This window comes from Micropterus dolomieu, linkage group LG14 (genome assembly GCF_021292245.1).
Source record: "Micropterus dolomieu isolate WLL.071019.BEF.003 ecotype Adirondacks linkage group LG14, ASM2129224v1, whole genome shotgun sequence".
Lineage (NCBI taxonomy): Eukaryota > Metazoa > Chordata > Actinopteri > Centrarchiformes > Centrarchidae > Micropterus > Micropterus dolomieu.
In genome coordinates this window covers 759,494-770,775 of record NC_060163.1, presented here as the reverse complement: position 1 = coordinate 770,775, position 11,282 = coordinate 759,494, and the positions used below count along the sequence as shown (strand labels likewise).

The 11,282-nt window shown below is 43.1% G+C and overlaps 1 long non-coding RNA gene across 1 annotated transcript; it reads left to right on the top strand.

The window, feature by feature from the left end:
* Positions 1 to 5,123: 5,123 nt before the first annotated feature.
* Positions 5,124 to 6,337, top strand: LOC123982507. Its single transcript, XR_006827991.1, has 3 exons — positions 5,124 to 5,268; positions 5,910 to 6,039; positions 6,241 to 6,337. It is a non-coding gene; the product is annotated as an uncharacterized LOC123982507 (long non-coding RNA).
* The last annotated feature ends 4,945 nt before the right edge of the window (positions 6,338 to 11,282 follow it).

Below are 11,282 nucleotides of genomic sequence, written 5' to 3'. Positions count from 1 at the left end.
CATGTCAGCGGATGCAATCGTGTGTATACAGTGTGAACAAGAGGGGGCTGAGCACTCATCCCCGGGGGGCTCCGGTGTTGAGCACTAGAGTGGAGGAGTTGAGTCCGCCAATCCGAACTGACTGGGGTCTGTTTGTGATTAAGTCCAATATCCAGTTGCAGAGTGTTGTATTTAAACCCAAAGTGCTGAGTTTGCTGATCAGTTTAATGGGGAGATTGTATTGAATGCTGAGCTGAAATCCACAAACAGCATTCTGATGTAGGTGTTGCTTTCTCAAGGTGTGTGAGGGCTGAGTGGAGGACACGCAGTGGAGATGGCGTCCTCTATGGATCTGTTTGCTCTGAAAGCAAACTGGTGAGGGTCCAGGCTGGCTGGGATGTTGTTCTTTATGTGCTGAAGAACCAGTTTCTCAAAGCACTTCATCAGAATGGGGGTGAGAGCCACAGGACTGTAGTCGTTCAGACTACACACTGCAGACTTTTTAGGTACAGGAACGATGGTGGCTGTCTTGAAGCAGGTGGGAGCCCTCTGCTGAGACAGTGAGATATTGAAAATGTCAGTAATAACATCAACTAGCTGATTGGCACAGGTTTTTAGTACACGGCCAGGACGTTATCAGGCCCAGCTGATTTACTCATATTCACTCTCAGCAGGACTCTCCTCACATCTGCTGTGGATACTGACAGTGGCCGGTCCTCTGGAGGTGGAGTTGAGGATGGACTAATGGCACTGAAGGCACTGTATAAGAGCACCATCATAAAACAGAGGGGAAAGAATGCAGCCTTGAGGGAAACCGGTGCTGATGGTTCGAGAGTCAGAGACATGTTTTCCCTGCTTTACGTGCTGTCTCCAAACAGGAAGTCTGTAATTCACCTGCAGGTGGAGCTGTCATCTTATAAAGGCATGCGTTTCACACACACACTTCACTCCAAAAAAACTTGGTATTACATTATAAGTCGTGGACATGTTGGATACAAGCATGGATCAGGTAAAGCAACAGTGAACACACAAAGTGCAGATGTTGGTTTCAGTTGTTTGATAGGCTACATCTTTAATAAGCTGGCTTTAGGATCACCTGCTGCCGTGATAATGAATTGCGGGTGGAAAACACCGGAAACAAGACGAGTTCTGTGTCTTTTGGGCGACTTTGTAAAATAAACTGCTGATGAAGAAAGAAAGGGGAGTCTAGAGAGAGAGAGAGAGACGCGGGGGAAAAGGTGTAGGTGTGTTGGGAGAAGAGAAGTCAGAGGCAGGTGCAAAGCAGGTATATTTTCAAGGTGTTCTCTGGTCAAAGCCAGTTGAGCACAGTGCTGAACTATGAGCACAGATCCCACTAGAGGACATCGGGCCCTCATGCTACTCTCATGGAGGTCATTTTGTAGGGCTCTGGCAGTGCTCCTCCTGTTCCTCCTCGCACAAAAGAGCAGATACCAGTCCTGCTGCTGGGCTGATCCCCTTCTATGGCCCTGTCCAGCTTTTCTCATCTAATGTCCCATTTCCTGGTATCTCCATACTCTTGAGACTGTGCTAGAAGACACAGCAAACCTTCCTGTGATGGCACGTATGAATGTGCCATCCTGGAGGAGTTGGACCACTTGTGCATGCTGAATGGGCTGCAGGTACCGCCTCATGCTAGTGACAGGGACAATAGCAATATGCAAACTAGAGAACATTCAGTCAGGAAGTATAAGGAGAGAGCAATTGTCTGTGGCCACCACCTGCAAAACCATTCCCTTTTTGGCTGTTGTTTTCTGCCTCTCCAGTGCACCTGTTGTCATTTAATTTGTACTAAAACAGGTGACAATGATTCACAATCGCTAGTGCATCCTAACTGGATAGATTGATATCCATGACGTTTAAGTGATTTGATGTAATACAGTGATGATTATGTGTTCCCTTAAAGGGGCATTATGTAGTTTTCAGTTTTCATGAGCAAGCATAATCCAAAACACAACCACTTTCATGCAGAAATCCTGCACTAAATGCAGAAACACCTGCATGCAGGCTGTGGGTTTTCACTCAGACATGTTCAGGCTCTGTTACTTCAACGTGCCCGTCTCATAGGCAGATCAACACCGGTCCCGTACCTTTCATTCAGCGCAGCGAGCCGCATATCGGCTCTATATCCCTGGAAAATATAGACAGGCAGGGAGACAGCTTCACACTATATACTGGAAACTCAGGTAAACCCCTACTCCAACGTTACAGTAATAGTTTTATCAGCAGCAGGTTGAACTAATCCATGTTCGTTACATGATAACTTTACATTTACTGCATTTAGCCGACGTGCTACAGCATTAGCTCGCCTGCTGCTTTCAGTAACTATCTTTACTATCAGTGTATCTTTCACCGGAGGCTCAGCAATGTTAGCACAGCTAAATGTATTGGATGATAATAAAACCGGGAAGTGAGCTGGACTGAATAATATAACAAGATTGTGTCACTCTTTATAACAGTTAGAAAGTAACTTTACTGTAGTGTTAGTGCATGGCTCTTCCTCTGGGTTGCTGTCCCTGTGTAGTTGCAGTTTTATATTATGTGGGTCACGTTAGTTACAGTGATGGAGAGGTAGAGAAGCTGTATACCTGAGTATTGGTAAAACCACAATAAACCTAAATTGAACGTTACGAAGCAAACAGCGGCAGGTCCGAGCTAGCTGGCTGCTCCTGGCTGCATCACTATAGGCTAACGTTAGTAAACAAATCTCTCCGCATTTGCTTTTTACCGTTACATACTTTCTTGCTTGCAGGCTAAATCAACAGTGGTAGACAGGATAGTAACATGGGTGGCGTTAGTTGGTTAAGTAATACTGAAAGCGATATAACTTTGCAACAGATAACATTAGTAACTGCTCAGCATTAGCCGGCGAGATAACGTGACTTTCTCTGTTTCTCCAGCTTTGCTAATGCTCACTTTGTTCTTACTTGACATCATCTGAACCTGTTTGGTCTGATGAGCTTCAGCACATAAACCTTTATTGTTGATCCTTACGTGGAGCCTGCGTTTTGCTGTGAGCCGGTTGTTTTATGGTGTTAGTGGACTGCATGTTGTTAGCTGTGGTGTTGCTGTAGTACGAGAGAGGCTGGGGAGCGTGCACAGGGCTGAATCCGACCCGGAGACCTCACATTAAAAGCAGAATAGTGGCTGATGCAAGCAACAGAGAAAACAGCTGTGTGCTTCATTTATAAGTGAGTTTTGAGTGAATTTTATTAATTTCACAGAAAAACTTACATATAGGACCTTTAAATTTTTATCCATATCCATGAAAAGATATCCTCCCAAATATCAATATTATTTTATTTAAAAAATCAACATATTGCATGTATGAATACCTCTTACAATAGACTTCACATAAACCTCCCGTGCAGATACTGTAGGACAAAATCGTCAATAGGCGGCAATTGAACAAATGTCCAATGAAAAAGTATTCTATGGAAACACTATTAAATGTTCCATTTCAATGCCATATACCTGAAAAAGGTCGAGGGTGTGGTTAAACAGTGAGTTGGTTTGTAAACATTCTGACAGAAGCCAATTGAATCTAATAATGGTATAAACTCAGTACTAAGGCTATCATTATCAACGTCCACATGAATTTAAAATTACCTACAATAATTACTTTACCTGTTCTCAAGACTAAACTTGATTGACAAATTTTGATTAAAAAAATCTAAATATGGTCCCAAGAGCGCAGTACACTATAACAAGAATTGGCTGCAGTGATTTCCAGGTTGGATGTGAAACAAGAACAATTTCTCTGTTCCTTCGAATGAGTTATAATTAAAATTTTAGTTTATGTGAAGAATTGATTAATAGGCTTGAGTCGCAGATAGCTGCCACTCGACCTCTTTGGCAAGTGCCTCGAGTAATGTGAGTATTAATATAGGGTGTGGGGTGTGGGGGGGAGAGATTCAACTCTAATGAACACATAGAAATGATGTGATACAAACAAAAATAATACATGCCATGATCACCATTACCAATACTGATTTAAGTATAAATGTATCACTTATAGTTGATGTTGTCTGCATAGGCCTACTGTACTTTTATATCTTATAGAGTGGTGCAGCTTGCGCGTAAAGTTAACATTACCAGTGAGAATGTTTCATGGTAAGTTAGCTAACGTTAAATGGTTACAAACAAGTGCTCTTAATTTCCTCATCAAACTCTGATGCAAAAAAGTGTGCTTGTCACACAATAAAGCGCACTCATTTGACATATAATTATGTTATCTATCACATTCGCTATCCTGTCACTCTTTGGTTTCTTTGAACAAGTAGGCATGTCTGTTGGTGAAATGCTTTGCTAAGTTGGATGTGTTGACTCCCTTTGTCTGTATGGGTTTGAAACATCTTTTACAGAGTGGCTTTGTGGTGTCCATGGGCTCGCCCTCACTGTCAGCTACTGAAACAACATAATTCCGTGCGTCTGCTTTGTTGACAAGCTGTGGAAAAAGCTTGTGCTTGTAGCCATGTCTCTCCCTCTGTGCTCTGGCTCTCCTGGAACTGCAGTGGAAGCCACGCCCACTTTGTCTGCAGGGAAGGGGAGCAGTATATACCTGTGTGTGCAGCTCTGAGAGTGCTGCACACACACGTACTGCTCTGCTTGGAGCAGCTCTTATTAAAACACAGTCTTCTTAACCCCTTAACGCTGATTGTCGCAAAATCACATCACACCTCTTCCTTTTTGGATTATTCCAGCTCTCGTGGCTGTGCTGTGTTGCAATTTAAATGAATTGTTATTATTAACAATTCATTTAAATAAGTAACTGAAAGAAAAGCATCAGGAATAATTCTACCAGGGACAACCTAAATTTGTTTGTGTCTGTGTGCGTGTGGGTGAATGTGTCTGTATGTGTGTGTGTGTACGTGTGTGCGCATAAGCCTGTTAAAGGCAGGGTAGGCAAGTTGCTTCTAAAACACTTTTTGTCATATTTGTTGAAACTGTCTATATACAACAATGCATATTAAAAAGTTAAGTGCACTGAAAAAGAGAGAATAAAAATCGGCTGTCTGTAGTCCTCTCAGGGCTGCAGTAAACACAGCCACTCGTTCCATTCGGACCGAATGCAATGATTGGCTGGCTGACTGTCACTCTCCCTCGCTGCTATGGCTGCCCCCATGCGCGCACCCGGTCAGCTCTCTCAGACCTGACAAGCGAAGCGGTCAGACTGGTGGAGGTAATACCTGCGTGGCTTTTCAACGATAGTGACAACTGAGGAACACCGAGGCGCTGACACATCGTGGTGGCTTTATTTCTGCTGGACAGGTAATCTGGATTTTATCATTTTGATGGTAATTTGTTACTTTCATCGCTAGCAAACGTAGCTACCTACTTAGCATACAGCTAACTGTTGCTACGAGTGCAGACTGGTGTAGGAGCCAGAGTAGAGACAATGAATTCTATCTAGCTGTAGGTGAGCTGGAAAACAGCAGAGCGAGCTGTGTTTTCCAACGCTAATATTAGGTAAGACAATGTAAGTGTAGACTGCGCCGGTTTAGTTATCCACCATATAGGTTTATTGTTATACTATGTTTACACCTTTACTTACTACATCTAAGTAAGTCTACATCTACATCTTTACTTTACTACATCTAATCTGTTTGTGTGATTATCTTGTGCCTGCAAGTGTTGTTTGACTGTATGTTACTTTTACAAATGTGGTGATGTAGCTGTGTGTTTGTAGTTATGAGAAAGACATTTCAACTTTAGTATACATAAACAATGATGGCTAAAGGTCCCCAAGCATCCGTGTTTGTGGTATATAAACTACCTATAATATAGTTTGACATTGTTCACAGTTAAACCTAATGTGTGAAAACCTTTTACTGTAACTGGTGCTGTTATGCCATTACTTATTTTGCCAGAAGTAAAAAATCCTGTATGTTTTATTTCTACTGTGCCCTCAGATCACCTGCAGATTTGGAGTCTTTCATAGCCCTGTACTTCTCACCAGTATGCGCTGTTTGGACCATGCTGGTTGGCCTGGATTACAACCACCATGTCCACAGTCCAGCCAGGAGAAAAGCTAATGACACAGTTCAGTATGTTGTATTATGAGTACCCCTATGCATTTTACTCAATACATTTATAAGTGATGAGTCAAAAAATATTAAACAGTATGAGGAATACAGATAGATGGTGCTGATTTTTATGTGGAAATGCTAACCACTGTATAAGAGAATAATGTCAGGTATTACAAACTTTTCACTAAGCTGATCCTCCTTTCTGTATTATCAGGTGCAGCAAGGTGTACAATAAAAGGAAGTGGAGCTTGTACTCATTGAAGGTGGAGAAGGACTACAGTTACATCGCAGACCTCCAGAGTGCCATCCTCCTCCTCCTCTGGTTGTCTACTACTGAGGAGATGCCTAGAAGCAGAACCAGGAGACCTGATGATCCCCGTCAACATGGGGTTCTGTCAGGTGTCCCTGCCCCAACTGTGTTGCTAGATGCAGCAAAATATAAAACAAAAAGTAATATGGTTGTTTTTGAAATGTGGTAATCATGTCAGAGAGGTGATTGTGATATATTAAATCATCTCCACAGCAGCGATATGATGCTACATGCAAAGTCTGAATTGTCTTCATAATCAGTCATGACACCTCTGGACACACCTTGTCTCTTCCTGTATATACTTATTTTTATTGATGTTTTAAAATGATCTATTTGTGATATAGGTTGTAGTTTTAGTAGCATTTAATATCAATAAACAAGTGTTATACCACATTTGGATGTCATTATTGGAGACATAAGACATACATGTAGTTGCTTGATTGTTTATGCTGCAAGTACAAAGAAAAGGCATTTAACATTTTCAATGTTTTATTTAAAAAATAATGAAAATATTATCCAGAACAGGGAAAAATATCTTTGTGTTTTCTCTACCCTCCTGGGAATAAAACAAAAACAATGTACAGGTTTTCATTTACACAGTGGAGGGAATTATTTGTGTAGCAGTTAGTGACATTACATCTTACACCCTGCTAGGATTAAACCTCTGTATTGTCCTGGTGGATCAGGAGAACAGTTGCATATCTTCCAGAAACAGCAACTCAGTATCACCACTCTGTGTCTAAGTGCTCCACACTGCCACACTACAAACTCTCTGTATGCTGCCCCACAGAACTGTCTGTTACTCTGTCCTGGGTCTGGAAGATCAGCCATGTGTGGTGCATGGAAACACTGTAGTCTGGATGTTGTCCACAGTCCTCAGATTCTGGTCTGTAAAGGAATATATAGTTTTTAGAACCCCAAATGAGAAAGATCTGTGTAATTGGAAAGAACATTCATTCAGATATTTTTATTGAACAGGGGCTTGTTGTTCTCTGACAGGACTTCTGTGTCCACATTACACACCAGGTCAATGTACATGACACAGACGAGCCGATGGCTGAAGCAGAGCTGTAGTTAGTTGTAATCAGTAAACAATAATAAAAGAGTAATAACAATAGTGATGGATTACAAACACATTTTTGACACCCAAAGGGCTTAGGGGGAAACACCAGAGAAACTTTGAGACAAGCACACTGGGAGACAATAGACTAATATTAAAATATATATACCTGTTCATATGCTGTTGTTGGAGCGTGAAGCTCAACGCAGGTATGTGCTGCTCGGCTTGCACCTCGTCCTCCCCGTCCTGCCTCTTCTTCCTCGGACCCCGGCAGCCCTCCCTCCTCTGCTTTGCGTCAACCCCGGTCCTGTCCCGGTCTGTGCTTGGCTCTGGGGTGCAGTCCTCATCAGAGACAATAATGTTGTCACAGTGGAAGCTCTAACATGCAAAACAACGTACATGTTATGAGTCTAACACGAAATTCACGTTCGTGTAGTGTAACTGATGGTAACGGGAAAATGTGTATCAGCCTGTTTTTAGCTTTGCCCAATGTTACTGTTAGCACAGCTACCTGTTGCTAACAGTTATCTAGCCAGCTCGCTACTGAATCAAAGTCAGTCTTCTTAAACCTATCCAATAATAACATGCTAGCTTGATAGTGAGTACCAGCAACCGGGTTAGTTGTTTATTTTCATAACGATAAAGTTAAATGTTTTCTTACCCCTGATGTGAACTGCTGCATCGTGCTGCTCTCTGCTCGTCACACTGTGCTCGTCTTCCAGCAGAGTCGGCAACGTGCGTTCACGTGTTTTGGGGGCATGGCTTTGAAAGGAGCCCAGAAGGGAGGGGGTGGGGGTTTCTCTGTTGGATACTTTCAAAAATCCAGCAGTTTTTTGCTAGTTTCAACAGGCAGGCAAGAACCCCAGTAGACAATAGGGGTGGGAGAAAAAAATAAAATAAAAATATGACTCCCAGATGCACCGCGATGCAAACGCGGAAGCCCCCGACTCCCCAAAAAAACCCCAAAAAGACGACCATCCAAATGCCAATTGACAACGCAATGCGACAGAACGCAAGAGGCGTAACCCACGGAAGAGCAGCGCCCGGACCGACCACGGCGCGCGCACAACATAGACCAGCGCTCCCCCAGCACCCAGCACACCACCGCCACACACCAAAACGCCCAAATGCCACGCAATCATCAACATGCACAATGCACAAGTAACGAGCCCAACGTGCGCACTGCGTGAGCATGGCGACACCCAATGCCTGGCAGCCCCCCGCGAATCCCGCGTGCGAAGTCGGACAAACGAGAGAGAGAGCGAGCGGCAGAACACGACAGCGAAAGCCAGAGGAGAGAAACACCAGAAGCAAGTGCCAGCCCGGCAGCAAACACGCCGAGTAGGTCACCATACACCCGCCAATAAAAGTCCGCTGTCCCCCCAACTGCCGGAAAAATTAAGGCTGCCCGCGCCAGCTGACATCCCCCATGCACAGCATGCTCCCAGGTCGCCGTGCAACGCCAGCCAAACCAGCAACGAGGCAAAATCAACTAGCTCAGCTGCATGCCACCACCAACCCACCCACCCGTCAAGGGCCGAGAACGGATCAACCCGCGCAGACCCCCACCCCTAGTAGCCAGGGCACCCCGTGACCCCCCAAAGCGCAAAGGACCCCAGACCGCATGTCCCGGGGAAAGCTGCACCCCACCCCTAGGAAGAACAGCAGAAAGCGGTGCCAGGAAGCTCCCCGCCACCAGGGAGCGATAACGCGGAAGAACCAGGCCGACAGTACCCCAGCCCAGCCGGAGGTTTACAAAAATACATCCCTTTGTGTCCTTATGCTCACTGAGCAACAACTAACCCACTATCAACTTGTGGAGGGTCTAAGGATAAAGGGTGTTGTATACTCTACAGATTGTAAAGCTCCTTGTTGTGTGCAATATCAGTAAAATTGACTTGACTTCACTTGGAGGTAAGGAGATAAAAAAACAAGCAGCACAGAGAAAGTACTGATTCTGAGGACAGAAAATAGCCAAGAGGCCAACATTTCACAGGATTTTGACCAGGCCCAGGAAGCAATTATTTGTCACACGTGTTTTACCCATGCCAACATATAGTAATACAAGCATAAGCCATAATAGTCATTCTTAATGCTCTTTCCTTTGTCTGTATAGGTTTGAAACATCTTACGAGTGGACCTGGGCCTGGGTCCACTGTCTTTGGCCTAAACTCATAGTGTTCCCCTTAAGATGAATGCAGTATCTCTTTGTCCTGCAGTCTGAATGCTGAGATATTTTCCAATAGTCTCATTCAAAGAAAAACAATAAGTACTTCTTCCTAAAAAAAACAAAATTAGCACGTATTAGATTCCGTATTAGATTAAGTGTTGGCTGGCAGCTTCATTTTTTTTGTGAAAAATTGTGGAAATGAAATACTTTGGAAGTAATATTTAAGTAGGTGTTATAGAGTGAATGTAGGCCCAAAAAAGGGCTGTACTCCAAACAAGTAGCGTAGTATGTGTGTTCTCGCATGTGTGTGATAAATGCATCTGCTGTAGACATTTTGTCTATATTTTTTAAACAATGTGTTCATGAGTCTGGTATTGCTCCATGTTGGGTGGAGAAGAAAAGTATATTGAACATCTTGCTGACAGCTAATTATCTGGTTGCTATAGTTTGCTTAATGTTAATGGATACATTGTTGTTTCACACTCTGTTCCCCATCTAAACCTATTGTATCCATGTTTTTCTGTTCTCTTTGCCCATCTTTTAACCTCTTTACATTTTTTCACCCTTATTAGTTCTACTCGTCTTTGTATTTATCTCTTTTCTTATCACATTTTCTATTTTCCTCTATATCCTTTTTTATTTTTACTATTCTTATTTAGTTTTCTTTTTTCCCTAGTTCAACCTCTTTTATATTCTTTTCTTGTTCTGCTCATGATTTCTCTTCAGCCAACCCACTCATGGCTGGAACATGGCCAAACACACATATAACGTGCACACTTAACCCCCCCCCCCCCCCCCCCCCCCCCCCCCCCCCCCTCCACACACACACACACACACACACACACACACATGAAAGCGAACACATATCCAAACCACTGGAGGGATTAGATCTATAGATCAGATTAATGCCAACCATTTAAGAGATGCTCACACACATCCTGCCATCCTGTGCTCGCTGCATGCATTTTTAATCAAAATAAACCTCACTCCACCATTACACTGCACTAATTACCATAATACAGCAGCAAGCGGCAAGAGATGACCCCCCCTCTCTAAGCCACTTGTTCCACCAACACCAACAAGCGCCGCTGTCACAGCTGCTGTTTGGCTACAGGAGCGCTTTTAAAAAACAAATTTTTCTTTTTCCTACTGTGTATTGGGAATACAACTATGTGACTGTGTGTGTGTGTGTGTGTGTGTGTGTGTGTGAAAGGGTTAAATGATGACCATGCTGCAGCAGCACCAGATGTTAATGTGATTTCAGATAAACTGTATTACATGAATGTCAGTGTCTGTCATCTGACTGAGGTCACTGTGGTCACTGACGGGCTGTGTTGTGAGAATGAGATAAATGTGAAGAAAAGGACACTGGAAGGCACTGGTTCTTCAGGGGCCTTTTTAGAAAGTTTGACTGCCTGACACATATACAAGCCATATAGTAGAATGATTTGCCTTTGTTTTAAGAGTGATAATTGTTAACTGTTTAGCTCATATTACAAAAGTACAAAATTTTAAGTAAGAAAGAGATTTTATTTGAAATACTGTCTTTATTTCTTTAATAAGTCCTATATCTCTGCATCTCTTGTGCCTGACCTTATCTTTGCCTCTAGAAACCTTTGTCTGTGTATGGTTAGACATGCTTAGTGCATGCTGGTCTCAAAATAAGACACCAGTTTCCAGTAAAGAGGAAGCTAAGGTCCACTCTTTTGCTGTAAA